The sequence below is a fragment of the Oncorhynchus gorbuscha genome, linkage group LG15, assembly GCF_021184085.1.
Source record: "Oncorhynchus gorbuscha isolate QuinsamMale2020 ecotype Even-year linkage group LG15, OgorEven_v1.0, whole genome shotgun sequence".
NCBI classification, from domain to species: Eukaryota; Metazoa; Chordata; class Actinopteri; order Salmoniformes; family Salmonidae; genus Oncorhynchus; species Oncorhynchus gorbuscha.
In genome coordinates, this window is record NC_060187.1 from 68530194 (window position 1) to 68550107 (window position 19914).

The 19914-nt window shown below is 47.5% G+C and overlaps 1 pseudogene; it reads left to right on the plus strand.

The window, feature by feature from the left end:
• Positions 1–19914, plus strand: part of LOC123997312 — a 91973-nt pseudogene that overhangs the window by 12754 nt on the left and 59305 nt on the right.

The window sequence follows — 19914 nt, forward strand, 5'->3', positions numbered from 1 at the left end:
ACTGTAGGAGCTCTGGCCCTGTATACAGGTAGAGTACATCACTGTAGGAGCTCTGGCCCTCTATCCAGGTAGAGTACATCACTGTGGGACTGTCCTCTATACAGGTAGATACATCACTGTGGGAGCTCTGGCCCTCTATACAGGTAGAGTACATCACTGTGGGAGCTCTGCCCTGTATACAGGTAGAGCTGTATGTGAGCTGGCCTCTATTACAGGTAGAGTACATCACTGTGGAGCTCTGGCCCTCATTATCCAGGTAGAGTACATCACTGTGGGAGCTCTGGCCCTCTATACAAATTTACATAGGAGCTATGGCCATTTTTCAAATACAGGTAGAGTACATCAGCTCTGGCCCTCTATCCAGGTAGAGAACATCACTGTGGGAGATCTGGCTCTATACAAGAGTACATATGGGGAGCTCTGGCCCTCTATACAGGTAGAGTACATCACTATGGGATCCCTATGGATGAGGTAGAGCTCTATGGCCCTCTATACAGGTAGAGTACATCACTGTAGGAGCATCTATACAGGTAGAGTACATCACTGTAGGAGCTCTGGCCCTCTATACAGGTAGAGAACATCACTGTGGGAGCTCTGGCCCTTATACAGGTAGAGTACATCACTGTGGGAGCTCTGGCCCTCTATACAGGTAAGAGTAAAATCACTGTAGGAGCTATACATCCAGGTAAAGTACATCACTGTGGGAGCTCTGGCCCTTTAAATACAGGTAGAGTACATCACTGTGGGAGCTCTGGCCCTCTACAGCACATTTTCAGGTATGGCCCTCTATACAGGGGTACATCCCAGGATCTCAGCCATTATACAGGTAGAGTACATCCTGTAGGAGCTCTGCCCTCTATACAGGTAGAGTACATCACTGTGGGAGCTCTGGCCCCCTCTATACAGGTAGAGTACATCACTGTGGAGCTCTGGCCCTCTATACTACATCACTGTGGGAGCTCTGGCCCTCTATACAGGTAGAGTACATCACTGTGGGAGCTCTGGCCCTGTATACAGGTAGAGTAGTCACTGTGGGAGCTCTGGCCCTGTATACAGGTAGAGTACATCACTGTAGGAAGCTCTGCTCATACAGGAGCTCTGGCCAGGTAAGTACTCTATACAGGTAGAGTACATCACTGTGGGAGCTCTGGCCCTGTATACAGTACATCACTTAGAGTACATCACTGTGGAGCTCTGGCCTTGACTCTATACAGGTAGAGTATCATAGCTCTGGCCCTGTATACAGGCAGATACATCACTGTAGGAGCTCTGGATCCTGCCCATCATTAAGTCTTGAAGTCCTGTAACAGGTAGAGTACATCACTGTGGGAGCTCTGCCCTCTATACAGGTAGAGCATTACCAGTACATTTAAGTCATACAGGCTCTTATCCAGAGTATGACATCACTGTAGGAGCTGGCCCTCTGTATCTCTCACTCTCTGGTCACTCATCCAGGTAGACACATCTTGGGAGCTCTATTTCCCAGGTAGAGTACATCACTGTATACAGGTAGAGTACATCACTGTGGGAGCTCTGGCCCCTATCCAGGTAGAGTACATCACTGTGGGAGATCTGGTCCTCTATACACTAGAGTACATCACTGTGGGAGTCTGGTCTCTATACAGGTACCTAACACCAGGACTGTCCCTCTACTCACAAACATCAAGGAGCTAATACAGTATCACAAGGCTGCTAGGTCTTACTACAGGTAGAGTACACCACTGTATTCTCACAGGTAGAGTAATTGTGGGAGTCTGGCCCTTATACAGGTAGAGTACATCACAAGACTGCTCTGGTCTTTTAGATACATCACTGTCCAGGTCTGGCCCTCACAGGTAGAGTAACATCACTGTGGGCTCTGAATACTCAGAGTACACTGGAGCTGTCCCTTTATCACAGCTAGAGTACATCACAGGAGCTGTCTGGTCCTATACAGCTAGAGTACAGATGGGATATACTACACCTAACATCACTGTGGGAGACTGTCCAGGTTCACTAGAGTCAGAGTCTAGGTCTTACTACAGCTACAGACACCACTGGGAGCTCTGGTCTTACAGGTAGAGTAACATCACTTTCTCTTACTCACAGGTAGAACTAACCCAAGGCTGTCTATACTAGAGACCTAGGACAACAGGTAGAGCTACATCACCTAGGAGCATGGTACTGTAACAGGTATCCAGTACATCACTGCTGTCTGGTCTCTAGACTCACAGCTAGAACACCACTGTGGGGAGGTCTTCCCCTCCAGTAGAACACCAAGGCTGTCTGGTCTTACTCAGCTAGACCTAACACCAAGGAGTCTGGTCTTATACAGGTAAGTACTGTGGCTGTCTAGCCCTTATACAGGTAGAGCACATCACTGTAAAGTACTAGAGTAACATCCAATGGGTCTTATCCATGAATCTATCTGACTATTACAGGTAGACCTGGCACATCAACTTAGGACTCTCCCTTAACAGGTAGAGCAGCTCTGGGAGTACCTTTTGGAGTCTTGAACCTAGAGTACATCACTAGGAGCTCTGCCCTTTGACAGGTAGAGTACATCACAGTTAGGAGCTCTTCCCTCTACAGGTAGCCCTGTACAGTACATCACTGTGGGAGCTTGGCTGTACATCCCTGGACAAATATCCCATAGGTATGTCGGATGTCCCTCATACAGCTGATTAGAGTACATCATGTTTCAGGGAGTACAGTAGAGTATCATCAACTGTGGAGCTCTGGCGCTCTACCTCCATCTGTGACTTCACCTGTTGATACTGGATTCACAGAACATCACATGGAGTTCTATGGCCCTCTATACAGTAGAGTACATCACTGTGGGAAATAGAACATCACTGTAGGAGCTCTGTTTCCAGTAGAGATCACTGTGGTAAACTCAGGTAGAGTACCACTGTAGGAGCTTGACCCCATAAGGTAGATACATCACTGTGAGGAGCTCTGGCCCTGTATCCAGGTAGAGTACATCACTGGAAGGACACCATTTACAGTTCAGTAGCAGTACATATCTAAATACTATAAAGTACATCACTGTGGGAGCCCTTCCTCTATACAGGTAGAGTAAACAGGTAGAGACATCCCCGAGGAAGAGACACAGAATATCAGGTAAGTACCAGCCCTTTGGCCCTGTTATACTGGTAGAAACTGTGGAACCTGAGCTCTATACAGGTAGAGTTCACTGTGGAGCTCCCCTCTATACAGGTAGAGTACATGGCCACTGTGGAGATCTGGCCCAGAAACAGGGAGTGACATCCTGTAGGTGGACTCTAACAGGTAGAGTACATCACTGAAGGAGCTCTGGCCCTCTACAGGTTTTACATCACTGTGATTATGGATTTTGTTGAAGCTGATACAGGTAGAGTACGGAAGGGAATACAAGAGTACATCACAGGAGCAGATACAGGTAGAGTACATGTGGTTTTGTACAGGTAGAGTACAACTGTATGCACTCCTCTGGGCTTATACAGGATATTTCACAATTTAAAAGTAATAGCTGAAAAAGATTGCATTAGAGATCATTAACTTACAAACAACTGTGGGAGCTCTTCTATGAAAATCACTAACAGGAGCTCTGGCCCTCTATACAGGTAGGAGAGTAGGAGTATGTTCCCTAATCCTGGTAGATAAACTTTGAAATCTGACATAGAGTTCATCACTTTGAAGCTCAATATCCAACAGGTCAATTGGGAGTCTCAGTACTCAATATCGGCTAAGCATACATTCCTTATATTAGAGTACATCACTGGGGCTAGTCATACACAGTACATCACTGTAGGATATGGCCCTCATACATAGAGTGGTTCACTGTAGGAGCTATGGCCAGTGTTCCAGGTAGAGTACATCACTGTTCAAGCCAGAGGATCCAGGTATGAGTTCACTGTGGAGCTTTACACATTTCATCATCACTGTGGGAATGTGAGTTCACTGTAGGAGCATTGTATAAAGAGTACTCTCAGGTAAGTAATCACTGTGTCTGAGGTCTGTGAATCAGGTAGAGTACAACTTGGGATCTGTTACAGGTAGAGTACATCCCTGTGGGAGCTCTGGCCCTCAGAAATACTGGAGTAATCAGGAACTTGGCCCTCTTACTGACATCATAGCTCTGGTCTATACAGGTAGAGTCAAATCACTGTGGGATACAGGTAGAGTACTTAAAAGTGCCCCAATACATGACTTTAGAGTACATCTGCAGGAGCTCTGAGGCCCTCTATACAGGTAGAGAGTCAGATCTGGCCTCTATACAGGTAGAGCATCACTGTGGGAGCTCTGGTTACAGGTAGAGTACATCACTGTGGAGCTCTGGATAAGTCTATACAGGAGAGCCAAATCACTGTAATACAGGTAGATACATCAAGCTGGTGTGAGTTGGCCAGTCTGGCTATTATACAGGTGAGTACATCACTGTAGGAGCTATGGAGATCTGAGAGTACATCACTGTGGGAGCTCTGGCCCTATCAGGTAGAGTTCATCACTGTAGGAGCTCTGGCCCTCTATACAGGTAGAGTACATCACTGTGGGAGCTCTGGCCCTCTATACAGGTAGAGTACATCACTGTGGGAGCTCTGGCCCTCTATACAGGTAGAGTACATCACTGTGGGAGCTCTGGCCCTCTATACAGCCAGAGTACATCACTGGGGAGTCTGGCCCTCTGGTAGAGTACATCACTGTGGGAGCTCTGGCCCTCTATACAGGTAGAGTACATCACTGTAGGAGCATCTGGGAGCTCTGGCTCTATACAGGTAGAGTACATCACTGTGGGAGCTCTGGCCCTCTATACAGGTAGAGTACATCACTGTGGGAGCTCTGGCCCTCTATACAGGTAGAGAGGAGCTCTGGCCCTCTATACAGGTAGAGTACATCACTGTGGGAGCTCTGGCCCTCTATACAGGTAGAGTACAGTACATCACTACAGGTGGGAGCTCTGGCCCTCTATACAGGTAGAGTACATCACTGTGGGAGCTCTGGCCCTCTAGACAGGTAGAGTACATCACTGTGGGAGCTCTGGCCCTCTATACAGGTAGAGTACATCACTGTAGGAGCTCTGGCCCTCTACAGGTAGAGTACATCACTGTAGGAGCTCTGGCCCCTATCCAGGTAGAGTACATCACTGTAGGAGCTCTGGCCCTCTATACAGGTAGAGTACATCACTGTGGGAGCTCTGGCCCTCTATACAGGTAGAGTACATCACTGTGGGAGCTCTGGCCCTCTATACAGGTAGAGTACATCACTGTAGGAGCTATGGCCCTCTATCCAGGTAGAGTACATCCTGTGGGAGCTCTGGCCTCTATACAGGTAGAGTACATCACTGTGGGAGCTCTGGCCCTCTATACAGGTAGAGTACATCACTGTGGGAGCTCTGGCCCTCTATACAGGTAGAGTACATCCCTGTAGGAGCTCTGGCCCTCTATACAGGTAGAGTACATCACTGTGGGAGCTCTGGCCCTCTATACAGCTAGAGTACATCACTGTGGGAGCTCTGGCCCTCTATACAGGTAGAGTACATCCCTGTAGGAGCTCTGGCCCTCTATACAGGTAGAGTACATCACTGTGGGAGCTCTGGCCCTCTATACAGGTAGAGTGGCCCTCTATACAGGTAGATCACTGTGGGAGCTCTGGCCCTCTATACAGGTAGAGTACATCACTGTAGGAGCTATGGCCCTCTATACAGTAGAGTAGGAGCTATGGCCCTCTATACATAGAGTACATTACTGTGGGAGCTCTGGCCCTGTATACAGTTAGAGTACATCACTGTGGGAGCTCTGGCCCTCTATACAGGTACATAGCCGTGGGACGTAGAGGACTGAATAAAAAATAAAAATACAGGTAACTGTAGACTGACCTGTATCTCTCTACAATTTTCTCCCCGTTATGTGACATTTTGGGCTATTTCAAAGCAATTGACTGCTAATCCCCTGCATTAACCTCACAAGACAAGTCTGCCAAATATAACTGCACATGTTCTAAGTAGAATTTCGCAATACTGTTGTTTCATTTTTTCAACACTGCATGAATATCTGACTATTATCAGACTAATATCTGATTTGTTGTTGAACAGCTGACCTGAAGATGGCCCTGACTGCGGAGACTAAGAGCTGGATGGTGGACTATGGCCTGCACTGTAACAGGAAGTACCGGACAGATATGGAGAACATCTTCACGTTAGTGGATGAGGCGGCAAAGAAACTGAACCGACCAATCAAAGACTTGGATGACATCCGCATCGCCATGGCATCGCTGAAGGAGATCAGAGAGCAGCAGATCTCCATTGACTTCCATGTGGGACCCATAGAGGTAGGGAACACAAATGCACACTTCTTTCAGAGAGACAGTGGTGGAAAGAGTACCAAATTGTCATATTTGAGTAAAAGTATAGCTACCTTAATAGAAAGTAACTCAAGTAAAATTGAATGTGAGCCAGTAAAATAGTACCTGGGTAAAAGTCTAAAAGTATTTGGTTTTAAATATACTTAAGTATCAAAAGTAAATGTATAAATAATAAACATTCCTTATATTAAACAAAGCAGACAGCACCATTTTCTTGTACTTAAAATGTATGGATAGCCAGGGGCACACTCCAACATTCAGACATTATTTACAAAATGTGCTTTTGTGTCTAGTGAGTCTGCCAAGCCAGAGGGAGTAGGGATGACCATGTGTTTTCATGAGAAATGCTTGAATTTCACAATTTTCCTGTCCTGCTAAGCATTCAAAATGTATTGAGTACTTTTGGTTGTCAGGGAAAATGTATGGAGTAAAAAGTACTATATTTTCTTTAGGAATGTAGTGAAGCAAAAGTAAAAGTAGTCAAAAATATGAATAGTAAAGTACAGATATCCAGAAAAACTACTTAAGTAGTACTTTAAAGTATGTTACTTAAGTACTTTACACCACTGCAGAGAGATACTGTATGAATTGTCCACTTTCATTCAGTAGGAGGCAAATCTTAATTCCCACCTAAGTCAAATTTCTACTTAGTCTATGGGCATTGGTATCAATGGGTGATAATTCAACTTAGGTGGAAGTTAGGATTTGCCCATAGTTTGATTAAGTCCTTGAAGTCTGTATTTGGTTGTGAGAAGACACTGGAGATCTGTGTTGTACCATGTGACTGTTCAGTGCTGTGCCTTCTCCTTTCCCTTTTCTAGGAGTCCTATGCCATGCTCCATAAGTACGGCCTGGTAGTGGCGAAGGAGGAGGCAGAGAAGGTGGACACGCTGCGCTACACCTGGGAGAAGCTGCTAGCCCGTAGCATAGAGGTCCAGAATGAGCTGGTGTCCCTGCAGCCCAACTTCAGAGGAGAGCTCATAGACAACGTGCAGACGTTTGTGGAGGACTGTGGACACTTCTATCAGGACTATGACAAGGTTCAGACATGTCTCACAGCTACACCTAACACCAAGGCTGTCTAGGTCCTACTCACAGCTATACCTAACACCAAGGCTGTCTAGGTCCTACTCACAGCTACACCTAACACCAAGGCTGTCTAGGTCTTACTCACAGCTACACCTAACACCAATACTGTCTAGGTCTTACTCACAGCTACACCTAACACCAAGACTGTCTAGGTCTTACTCACAGCTACACCTAACACCAAGACTGTCCAGGTCTTACTCACAGCTACACCTAACACCAAGACTGTCTAGGTTTAACTCACAGCTACACCTAACACCAAGGCTGTCTAGGTCTTACTCACAGCTACACCTAACACCAAGACTGTCTAGGTTTAACTCACAGCTACACCTAACACCAAGGCTGTCTAGGTCCTACTCACAGCTACACCTAACACCAAGGCTGTCTAGGTCTTACTCACAGCTACACCTAACATCAAGGCTGTCCAGGTCTTACTCACAGCTACACCTAACATCAAGGCTGTCTAGGTCTTACTCACAGCTACACCTAACACCAAGGCTGTCTAGGTCTTACTCACAGCTACACCTAACACCAATGCTGTCTAGGTATTACTCACAGCTACACCTAACACCAAGACTGTCTATGTCTTACTCACAGCTACACCTAACACCAAGACTGTCTAGGTCCTACTCACAGCTACACCTAACACTAAGAGTCTAGGTCTTACTCACAGCTACACCTAACACCAAGGCTGTCTAGGTCCTACTCACAGCTACACCTAACACCAAGACTGTCTAGGTCTTACTCACAGCTACACGTAACACCTAGGCTGTCTAGGTCTTACTCACAGCTACACCTAACACCAAGGCTGTCTAGGTCTTACTCACAGCTACACCTAACACCTAGGCTGTCTAGGTCTTACTCACAGGTACACCTAACACCAAGGCTGTCTAGGTCTTACTCACAGCTACACGTAACACCTAGGCTGTCTAGGTCTTACTCACAGCTACACCTAACACCAAGGCTGTCTAGGTCTTACTCACAGCTACACCTAACACCAAGGCTGTCTAGGTCTTACTCACAGCTACACCTAACACCTAGGCTGTCTAGGTCTTACTCACAGCTACACCTAACACCAAGGCTGTCTAGGTCTTACTCACAGCTACACCTAACACCAAGGCTGTTTAGGTCTTACTCACAGCTACACCTAACACCTAGGCTGTCTAGGTCTTAGACATTTCTATTTCTATTACAGTTAACTTGGCACGCTCTAATTAAGACTGATAGCTAATTGCTGACGCAGGCTGTGTTTCATTCCCAGGACGGTCCCATGGTTGTCGGACTGGCTCCCCAAGACGCTAGTGACAGTCTCATCATGTTTCAGGTGAGTGCAGTGTGTATCTTCAAGAGAGGAATCTACAGTATATACCTATCTGCAGCACTTCATTAAGTTGATACATTCACAGAGGTTTTCATTCACATGTTCTATGTCTTATTTATTTTATGTATTACTAATTTCTACCATATCGAACATAGTCAACAACATGCATGATTGTATTATTGTGTGTTGTATGGTTTTGGAAATGATATATGTGACCATTCATGCACTTTACTGTACTTTTCATTTTGTTCGGTCAGAATCGCTTTGACAACCTGTTCCGTAAGTACATCACCTACACTGGTGGAGAGGAGCTGTTTGGCCTGCCTGTGACCCAACACCCTCAGCTGCTGGAGATCAGGAGACAGCTCACCCTCCTCCAGAAGCTCTATGGACTCTACAACAGTGTCATCGACACCGTCAACGGCTACTATGACATCCTCTGGGCCGACATCCACATAGACAGGATCAATGACGAACTTCTTGACTTCCAGACGCGGTAAGGAAACCAAACTACAACCCAGACCATGAGAGACATTTACACAGAACTCACTGATGAATAATCTCATTGAGGATTTACATTTCCAAAAGGAAGTTAGATGTTCGTGTTTTTTCACCCTCCCATTTCCAGTTGTCGCAAGCTGCCCCGTGCCCTCAAAGAGTGGAAGGCATTCCTTGACCTGAAGAAAAGTATAGATGATTTCAACGAGTGTTGCCCCCTACTGGAACTGATGACCAACAAGGCCATGATGACGCGTCACTGGAAGAGAATCGCCGAGGTGACAGGACACAGCTTCGAGGTGGAGACGGACACTTTCAAGCTGCGCAACATCATGGAAACTCCGCTCCTCAAATGCAAAGAGGAAATTGAGGTGATTATGGATTTTTGTTGTTGCTGTTGTTGGTGCTGAAACCCGGGAAGGAACCAGGTAATTGATTCTCTATAGCCGTACAACTACCGGTACTCCACTCACCATAACTATTCTGTACTGTAAATTGAGGCCAGAAAAAAAGGTTGTTTGACCCCAATGGGACAAGTTGATTAATTAAACAAAGGTCAAATAAAGATGAATGTTGTTTGAACTCCCGCTGGGCAGGATATTTGCATCAGTGCGGTGAAGGAGAGGAACATTGAGCAGAAGCTGAAGCAGGTGATTGCTGAGTGGGACAACAAGACGTTCACCTTTGCCAACTTCAAGACGCGAGGGGAGCTGCTGCTGAGGGGCGACAGCACCGCTGAGATCATTACTAACATGGAGGACAGCCTCATGGTGCTGGGATCACTCATGAGCAACAGGTTAGACTAGAGACCTACTGGAGGCACAAATTATTTAGCCTGGAAATCTAGACTAATTTCTGCTTCATGCTTGTTAACAATAGTGAAATTTAGATTAATTCAGTCTTGATTTTGAGGCAACAAATGACCTGGGGGTTCAGAGTGATATATGATTTCTTCTCTATTTTTTATCATATTTCAGTACAGGAGGTTGGTGGGACCTTAATTGGGGAGAACGGGCTCATGGTAATGACTGGAGCGGAATCTGTGGAATAGTATCAAACACATGGTTCACAGGTGTCTGATGCCATTCCATTTGCTCCGTTCCAGCCATTATTATGAGCCCCCTCAGCAGCCTTCACTGTATTTCAGCATCCAGTTGACTTGTCATCTAGAGTTCAGCAGTTGTGGTGTTTGTGTTTAAACAGTTGTGTTTAGACTGGGGTGCTTTGTATAAATCCCTGTAAGGTTTCAGCTGCATTGTACAGACTTTTAGTGTTGTTTGTGTACTGTAGTAGTCAATGCTTGACTTAGATGATGACTTGGTGTTCCACAGGTACAACACGCCATTCAAGCCCCAGATCCAGAAATGGGTTCAGAACCTTTCCAATACCACTGACATCATAGAGAACTGGATGACTGTCCAGAACATGTGGATCTACCTCGAGGCTGTGTTCGTGGGAGGGGACATAGCCAAACAGCTACCCAAGGTAAGAACCAATACATTGACATTTCATCTGAAAACACGTCTTTAACCTTATGCTATTAGCGATGTGGTTCCACAATTTCTTGAACTTTTACAGTGTCCTGGTTTTTCAGAAATCACTTATTTTGGGGGAAAACCCAGGAACTTTTTGCAAACTTAGTAATGACAATCTAGTCTGAATCATCTGAATGACAGGAGGCGAAACGTTTCTCCAACATCGACAAGTCCTGGGTGAAGATCATGACGCGGGTCCATGAGATGCCCAACGTGGTGCAGTCATGTGTGGGGGATGAGACCATGGGACAGCTGTTGCCTCACCTGCTGGAACAACTGGAGATCTGTCAGAAGTCTCTCACTGGGTAAGTCTATCTGAATGTTTCTCACTAGATAAGTCTGTCTGGAGGTCTGTCAGAAGTCTCTGGATAAGTCTGTCTGGAGGTCTGTCAGAAGTCTCTGGATAAGTCTGTCTGGAGGTCTGTCAGAAGTCTCTGGGTAAGTCTGTCTGGAGGTCTGCCAGAAGTCTCTCACTGGGTATGTCTGCCTGGAGGTCTGTCAGAAGTCTCTGGGTAAGTCTGTCTGGAGGTCTGTCAGAAGTCTATGGGTAAGTCTGTCTGGAGGTCTGCCAGAGGTCTTTGGGTAAGTCTGTCTGGAGATCTGTCAGAAGTCTCTGGGTAAGTCTATCTGGAGGTCTGTCAGAAGTGTATGGGTAAGTCTGTTTGGAGGTCTGTCAGAAGTGTATGGGTAAGTCTGTTTGGAGGTCTGTCAGAAGTCTATGGGTAAGTCTGTCTGGAGGTCTGTCAGAAGTCTCTGGGTAAGTCTGTCTGGAGGTCTGTCAGAAGTCTCTGGGTAAGTCTGTCTGGAGGTCTGTCAGAAGTCTCTGGATAAGTCTGTCTGGAGGTCTGTCAGAAGTCTCTGGATAAGTCTGTCTGGAGGTCTGTCAGAAGTCTGTCTGGAGGTCTAAGTTTCTGTCTGGAGGTCTGTCAGAAGTCTCTCTGGAGGTCTGTCAGAAGTCTCTGGGTAAGTCTGTCTGGAGGTCTGCCAAGTCTAAGTCTGGAGGTCTGTCAGAAGTCTCTGGGTAAGTCTGTCTGGAGGTCTGTCAGAAGTCTCTGGATAAGTCTTTCTGGAGGTCTGTCAGAAGTCTCTCACTGGGTAGGCCTATACTTATACTTTGAATTTGTTTTAAATAGTTGAATTGAAAGTATTCATGTATCAGTATGACACCTTCCAAGTTTGCCTACGTTGTACATTGGTAACTTGATGATGTGTACTAAACTAGTAATATTTTCAAACCTTTTGTTTTGAGGTAGCTTTAATCTTGCAGATAGATTGTAGCTTCTGGCTATCCAGTTTTCAACCCTTGGTTGTGTGTGATTGTGTGACTGACAGGTACTTGGAGAAGAAGCGTCTGCTGTTCCCTCGGTTCTTCTTTGTGTCTGACCCGGCCCTGCTGGAGATACTGGGCCAAGCCTCGGACTCCCACACCATCCAGGCCCACCTGCTCAACGTCTTTGACAACATTAAATGTGTCCGCTTCCATGACAAGGTACAGTAACGCACAGACAGACTTATACAGTGAGGGAAAAAAGTATTTGATCCCCTGCTGATTTTGTATGTTTGCCCACTGACAAAGAAATAATCAGTCTATAATTTTAATGGTAGGTTTATTTGAACAGTGAGAGACAGAATAATTAACAACAAAAATATCCAGAAAAACGCATGTCAAAAATGTTATACATTGATTTGCATTTTAATGAGGGAAATAAGTATTTGACCCCTCTGCTAAACATGACTTAGTACTTGGTGGCAAAACCCTTGTTGGCAATCAGAGGTCCAACATTTCTTGTAGTTGGCCACCAGGTTTGTACACATCTCAGGAGGGATTTTGTCCCACTCCTCTTTGCAGATCTTCTCCAAGTCATTAAGGTTTTGAGGCTGACATTCGGCAACACGAACCTTCAGCTCCCTCCACAGAAGATCTATGGGATTAAGGTATGGAGACTGGCTAGGCCACTCCAGGACCTTAATGTGCTTCTTCTTGAGCCACTCCATTGTTGCCTTGGCCGTGTGTTTTGGGTCATTGTCATGCTGGAATGCCCATCCACGACCCATTTTCAATGCCCTGGCTGAGGGAAGGAGGTTCTCACCCAAGATTTGACGGTACATGGCCCCGTCCATCGTCCCTTTGATGCGGTGAAGTTGTCCTGTCCCCTTAGCAGAAAAACACCCTCAAAGCATAATGTTTCCACCTCCATGTTTGACGGTGGGGATGGTGTTCTTGGGGTGATAGGCAGCATTCCTCCTCCAAACACGGCGAGTTGAGTTGATGCCAAAGAGTTCCATTTTGGTCTCATCTGACCACAACAATTTCACCCAGTTGTCCTCTGAATCCTTCAGATGTTCATTAGCAAACTTCAGACATTCAGGCATGTATATGTGCTTTCTTGAGCAGGGGGACCTAGCGGGCGCTGCAGGATTTCAATCTTTCACGGCGTAGTGTGTTACCAATTGATCATTGACAAGATCCTCCCATGTAGTTCTGGGCTGATTCCTCACCGTTCTCACGATCATTGCAACTCCACGAGGTGAGATCTTGCATGGAGCCCCAGGCCGAGGGAAATTGACAGTTCTTTTGTGTTTCTTCCATTTGCGAATAATCACACCAACTGTTGTCACCTTCTCACCAAGCTGCTTGGCAATGGTCTTGTAGCCCATTATAGCCTTGTGTAGGTCTACAAAATCAGTAAAGGATCAAATACTTTTTTCCCTCACTGTAATTTCTTTCAACAACTATCCCCGTCAGGCCTCCTGATCAATTGACTTATTTGACTATTAGTAGTATCTGTCCTTCCGCAATAGTAACTAACCCGGATTCAGTAACATCAATAGTATCTGCTCTTCTGTCTCCACAGATGTACGACCGGATCCTGGCCATCTCGTCCAGGGAGGGGGAGACGGTAGAGCTGGATTGGCCGGTGACTGCTGAGGGGAATGTGGAGGTCTGGCTCAACGCCCTGCTGAAGGAATCCCAGAGGTCTCTTCACCTGGTCATCAGACAGGCTGTCCTGGCCATCCAGGACTCAGGCTTCCAGCTCATTGAGTTCCTGGACACTTTCCCTGCTCAGGTGGGGAGACATGGGATACATCCTAAATGCCACCCTATTACATAGTCCACTACTTTTAACCCTGTTCAAAAGTAGTGCACTATATAGGCTGCCATTTGTGACACACTCCTGGTCTTGGAGTCATCATTCATTCTCTTTTATAATGTGATAGATGACCTTAACTTTGACCTTGGAGCAATGGCCTTGTAGTAAGACTTTCCTACATCTATGTTCCATTACTCAATACCTGATCAGGGATTCCTGTTCTTCTGACATTATCCTCCATTATTGTATAACTGAAACTGATCTACACACTAGCCACATTCCATACATTCCTGATGTTATACATTGTCCTGATTACAGCCCTGATTGATAGGAAGCCAGGAAAGATGACTTTACATCCTCTCATTGATGTCCTATCATTATGTCCTCTCTTCCTGACTCTATCAACCAGGTTGGTCTGCTGGGAGTCCAGATGATCTGGACCAGAAACTCAGAGGAGGCCCTGACCAACGCCCGCTACGACCGTAAGATCATGCCCAAGACCAACCAGTTCTTCCTGGAGCTTCTCAACACCCTGATAGACATGACCACTAAAGACCTGGCCTCAATGGAGCGGAACAAGTATGAGACACTCATAACCATCCATGTTCACCAGAGGGACATCTTTGATGACCTGGTGAGTGGCCTGGAATCACAAACTGAATCAGGGGCTAAAATAGTACTTCAACCCCAAAGGTTCCTTTTGGCAAACTGTTCCACCAAATATTTTCTGATTAGGGCATGGTAGAGTCTGAGAATATCAATTCGAGTTTTCCCTGGTATTCAAATCACATTTGACAATTGGGGTTTTAGGGATTTCATAGACTTTAGCAAAGCTTTGTTTCCAGAATGGTTTCTCTTTCCCCCTGCTCTCTCCTTAGTGTCGCCTGCATATCAAAAGCCCTACAGACTTTGAGTGGCTGAAGCAGTGTCATTTCTACTTCAATGAGGACTCTGACAAGATGATCATCAACATGACTGACGTAGGCTTCATCTATCAGAATGAGTTCCTGGGCTGCACTGACAGACTGGTCATCACCCCTCTCACTGACAGGTAGGGACTAACTAGTCATCACCCCTCTCACTGACAGGTAGGGACTAACTAGTCATCACCCCTCCCACTGACAGGTAGGGACTAACTAGTCATCACCCCTCCCACTGACAGGGACTAACTAATCATCACCCCTCTCACTGACAGGTAGGGACTAACTAGTCATCACCCCTCTCACTGACAGGTAGGGACTAACTAGTCATCACCCCTCCCACTGACAGGGACTAACTAATCATCACCCCTCTCACTGACAGGTAGGGACTAACTAGTCATCACCCCTCCCACTGACAGGTAGGGACTAACTAGTCATCACCCCTCTCACTGACAGGTAGGGACTAACTAGTCATCACCCCTCCCACTGACAGGTAGGGACTAACTAGTCATCACCCCTCCCACTGACAGGTAGGGACTAACTAGTCATCACCCCTCATCTAACTAGTCATCACTCCCACTGACAGGTAGGGACTAACTAGTCATCACCCCTCTCACTGACAGGTAGGGACTAACTAGTCATCACCCTCTCCCACTGACAGGTAGGGACTAACTAGTCATCACCCCTCCCACTGACAGGTAGGGACTAACTAGTCATCACCCCTCCCACTGACAGGTAGGGACTAACTAGTCATCACCCCTCCCACTGACAGGTAGGGACTAACTAGTCATCACCCCTCCCACTGACAGGTAGGGACTAACTAGTCATCACCCCTCCCACTGACAGGTAGGGACTAACTAGGCATCACCCCTCCCACTGACAGGTAGGGACTAACTAGTCATCACCCCTCTCACTGACAGGTAGGGACTAACTAGTCATCACCCCTCTCACTGACAGGTAGGGACTAACTAGTCATCATCACCCCTCCCACTGACAGGTAGGGACTAACTAGGCATCACCCCTCCCACTGACAGGTAGGGACTAACTAGTCATCACCCCTCTCACTGACAGGTAGGGACTAACTAGTCATCACCCCTCTTACTGACAGGTAGGGACTAACTGACAGGTAGGGTCATCATCCCCTCTCACTGACAGGTAGGGACTAACATCACCCCTAGACTGACAGGTAGGGACTAACTAGTCATCACCTCTCACTGACAGGTAGGGACTAACTAGGCATCACCCCTCTCACTGACAGGTAGGGACTAACTAGTCATCACCCCTCCCACTGACAGGTAGGGACTAACTAGTCATCACCCCTCTCACTGACAGGTAGGGACTAACTAGTCATCACCCCTCACCCCTGACTGACAGGTAGGGACTGACAGGTAGGGACTAACTAGTCATCACCCCTCTCACTGACAGGTAGGGACTAACTAGTCATCACCCCTCCCACTGACAGGTAGGGACTAACTAGTCATCACCCCTCTCACTGACAGGTAGGGACTAACTAGTCATCACCCCTCCCACTGACAGGTAGGGACTAACTAGTCATCACCCCTCTCACTGACAGGTAGGGACTAACTAGGCATCACCCCTCCGACTGACAGGTAGGGACTAACTAGTCATCACCCCTCTGACTGACAGGTAGGGACTAACTAGTCATCACCCCTCCCACTGACAGGTAGGGACTAACTAGTCATCACCCCTCTGACTGACAGGGACTAACTAATCTTCACATCTCTTACTGACAGGTAGGGACTAACTAGTCATTACCCCTCCCACTGACAGGTAGGGACTAACTAGTCATCACCCCTCTGACTGACAGGGACTAACTAATCTTCACATCTCTTACTGACAGGTAGGGACTAACTAGTCATCACCCCTCCCACTGACAGGTAGGGACTAACTAGTCATCACCCCTCTGACTGACAGGTAGGGACTAACTAGTCATCACCCCTCCCACTGACAGGTAGGGACTAACTAGGCATCACCCCTCTGACTGACAGGTAGGGACTAACTAGTCATCACCCCTCCCACTGACAGGTAGGGACTAACTAGTCATCACCCCTCTCACTGACAGGTAGGGACTAACTAGTCATCACCCCTCCCACTGACAGGTAGGGACTAACTAGTCATCACCCCTCTCACTGACAGGTAGGGACTAACTAGTCATCACCCCTCTCACTGACTGACAGGTAGGGACTAACTAGTCATCACCCCTCTCACTGACAGGTAGGGACTAACTAGTCATCACCCACTGACTCACCCCCCACTGACAGGTAGGGACTAACTAGTCATCACCCCTCCCACTGACAGGTAGGGACTAACTAGTCATCACCCTCTCCCACTGACAGGTAGGGACTAACTAGTCATCACCCCTCCCACTGACAGGTAGGGACTAACTAGTCATCACCCCTCCCACTGACAGGTAGGGACTAACTAGTCATCACCCCTCTCACTGACAGGTAGGGACTAACTAGTCATCACCCCTCTGACTGACAGGTAGGGACTAACTAGTCATCACCCCTCCCACTAGGGACTAACTGACAGGTAGGGACTAACTAGTCATCATCCCCTCTGACTGACAGGTAGGGACTCAACCCCTCACTGACAGGTAGGGCATCACCCCTCACTGACAGGTAGGGACTAACTAGGCATCACCCCTCTGACTGACAGGTAGGGACTAACTAGGCATCACCCCTCTCACTGACAGGTAGGGACTAACTAGGCATCACCCCTCTGACTGACAGGTAGGGACTAACTAGGCATCACCCCTCTGACTGACTAGGCATCACCCCTCTCACTGACAGGTAGGGACTAACTAGTCATCACCCCTCTCACTGACAGGTAGGGACTAACTAGGCATCACCCCTCTCACTGACAGGTAGGGACTAACTAGGCATCACCCCTAGGGACTGACAGGTAGGGACTAACTAGGCATCATCACCCCTCTCACTGACAGGTAGGGACTAACTAGGCATCACCCCTCTCACTGACAGGTAGGGACTAACTAGTCATCACCCCTCTCACTGACAGGTAGGGACTAACTAGGCATCACCCCTCCCACTGACAGGTAGGGACTAACTAGTCATCACCCCCCTCTGACTGACAGGGACTAACTAATCTTCACATCTCTTACTGACAGTTAGGGACTAACTAGTCATTACCCCTCCCACTGACAGGTAGGGACTAACTAGTCATCACCCCTCTGACTGACAGGGACTAACTAATCTTCACATCTCTTACTGACAGGTAGGGACTAACTAGGGTCATTACCCCTCCCACTGACAGGTAGGGACTAACTAGTCATCACCCCTCTGACTGACAGGGGACTAACTAATCTTCACATCTCTTACTGACAGGTAGGGACTAACTAGGGTCATTACCCCTCCCACTGACAGGTAGGGACTAACTAGTCATCACCCCTCTGACTGACAGGTAGGGACTAACTAGTCATTACCCCTCCCACTGACAGGTAGGGACTAACTAGTCATCACCCCTCTGACTGACAGGGACTAACTAATCTTCACATCTCTTACTGACAGTTAGGGACTAACTAGTCATTACCCCTCCCACTGACAGGTAGGGACTAACTAGTCATCACCCCTCTGACTGACAGGGACTAACTAATCTTCACATCTCTTACTGACAGGTAGGGACTAACTAGTCATTACCCCTCCCACTGACAGGTAGGGACTAACTAGTCATCACCCCTCTGACTGACAGGGACTACCTAATCTTCACATCTCTTACTGACAGGTAGGGACTAACTAGTCATTACCCCTCTGACTGACAGGGACTAACTAATCTTCACATCTCTTACTGACAGGTAGGGACTAACATCATCTCCCACTGACAGGTAGGGACTAACTAGTCATCACAGGTAGGGACCCTCCCACTGACAGGTAGGGACTAACTAGTCATCACCCCTCCCACTGACAGGTAGGGACTAACTAGTCATCACCCCTCCCACTGACAGGTAGGGACTAACTAGTCATCACCCCTCCCACTGACAGGTAGGGACTAACTAGTCATCACCCCTCCCACTGACAGGTAGGGACTAACTAGTCATCATCACTGACCCTCTCACTGACAGGTAGGGGACCCCTACTGACAGGTAGGGACTAACTAGTCATCACCCCTCTCACTGACAGGTAGGGACTAACTAGTCATCACCCCTCTCACTGACAGGTAGGGACTAACTAGTCATCACCCCTCTCACTGACAGGTAGGGACTAACTAGGCATCACCCCTCCCACTGACAGGTAGGGACTAACTAGTCATCACCCCTCTGACTGACAGGGACTAACTAATCTTCACATCTCTTACTGACAGGTAGGGACTAACTAGTCATTACCCCTCCCACTGACAGGTAGGGACTAACTAGTCATCACCCCTCTGACTGACAGGGACTAACTAATCTTCACATCTCTTACTGACAGGTAGGGACTAACTAGTCATCACCCCTCCCACTGACAGGTAGGGACTAACTAGTCATCACCCCTCTGACTGACAGGTAGGGACTAACTAGTCATCACCCCTCCCACTGACAGGTAGGGACTAACTAGGCATCACCCCTCTGACTGACAGGTAGGGACTAACTAGTCATCACCCCTCCCACTGACAGGTAGGGACTAACTAGTCATCACCCCTCTCACTGACAGGTAGGGACTAACTAGTCATCACCCCTCCCACTGACAGGTAGGGACTAACTAGTCATCACCCCTCTCACTGACAGGTAGGGACTAACTAGTCATCACCCCTCTCACTGACAGGTAGGGACTAACTAGTCATCACCCCTCTCACTGACAGGTAGGGACTAACTAGTCATCACCCCTCCCACTGACAGGTAGGGACTAACTAGTCATCACCCCTCTCACTGACAGGTAGGGACTAACTAGTCATCACCCCTCTGACTGACAGGTAGGGACTAACTAGGCATCACCCCTCTCACTGACAGGTAGGGACTAACTAGTCATCACCCCTCTGACTGACAGGTAGGGACTAACTAGGCATCACCCCTCACTGACAGGTAGGGACTAACTAGGCATCACCCCTCTGACTGACAGGTAGGGACTAACTAGGCATCACCCCTCTCACTGACAGGTAGGGACTAACTAGTCATCACAGGTAGGGAC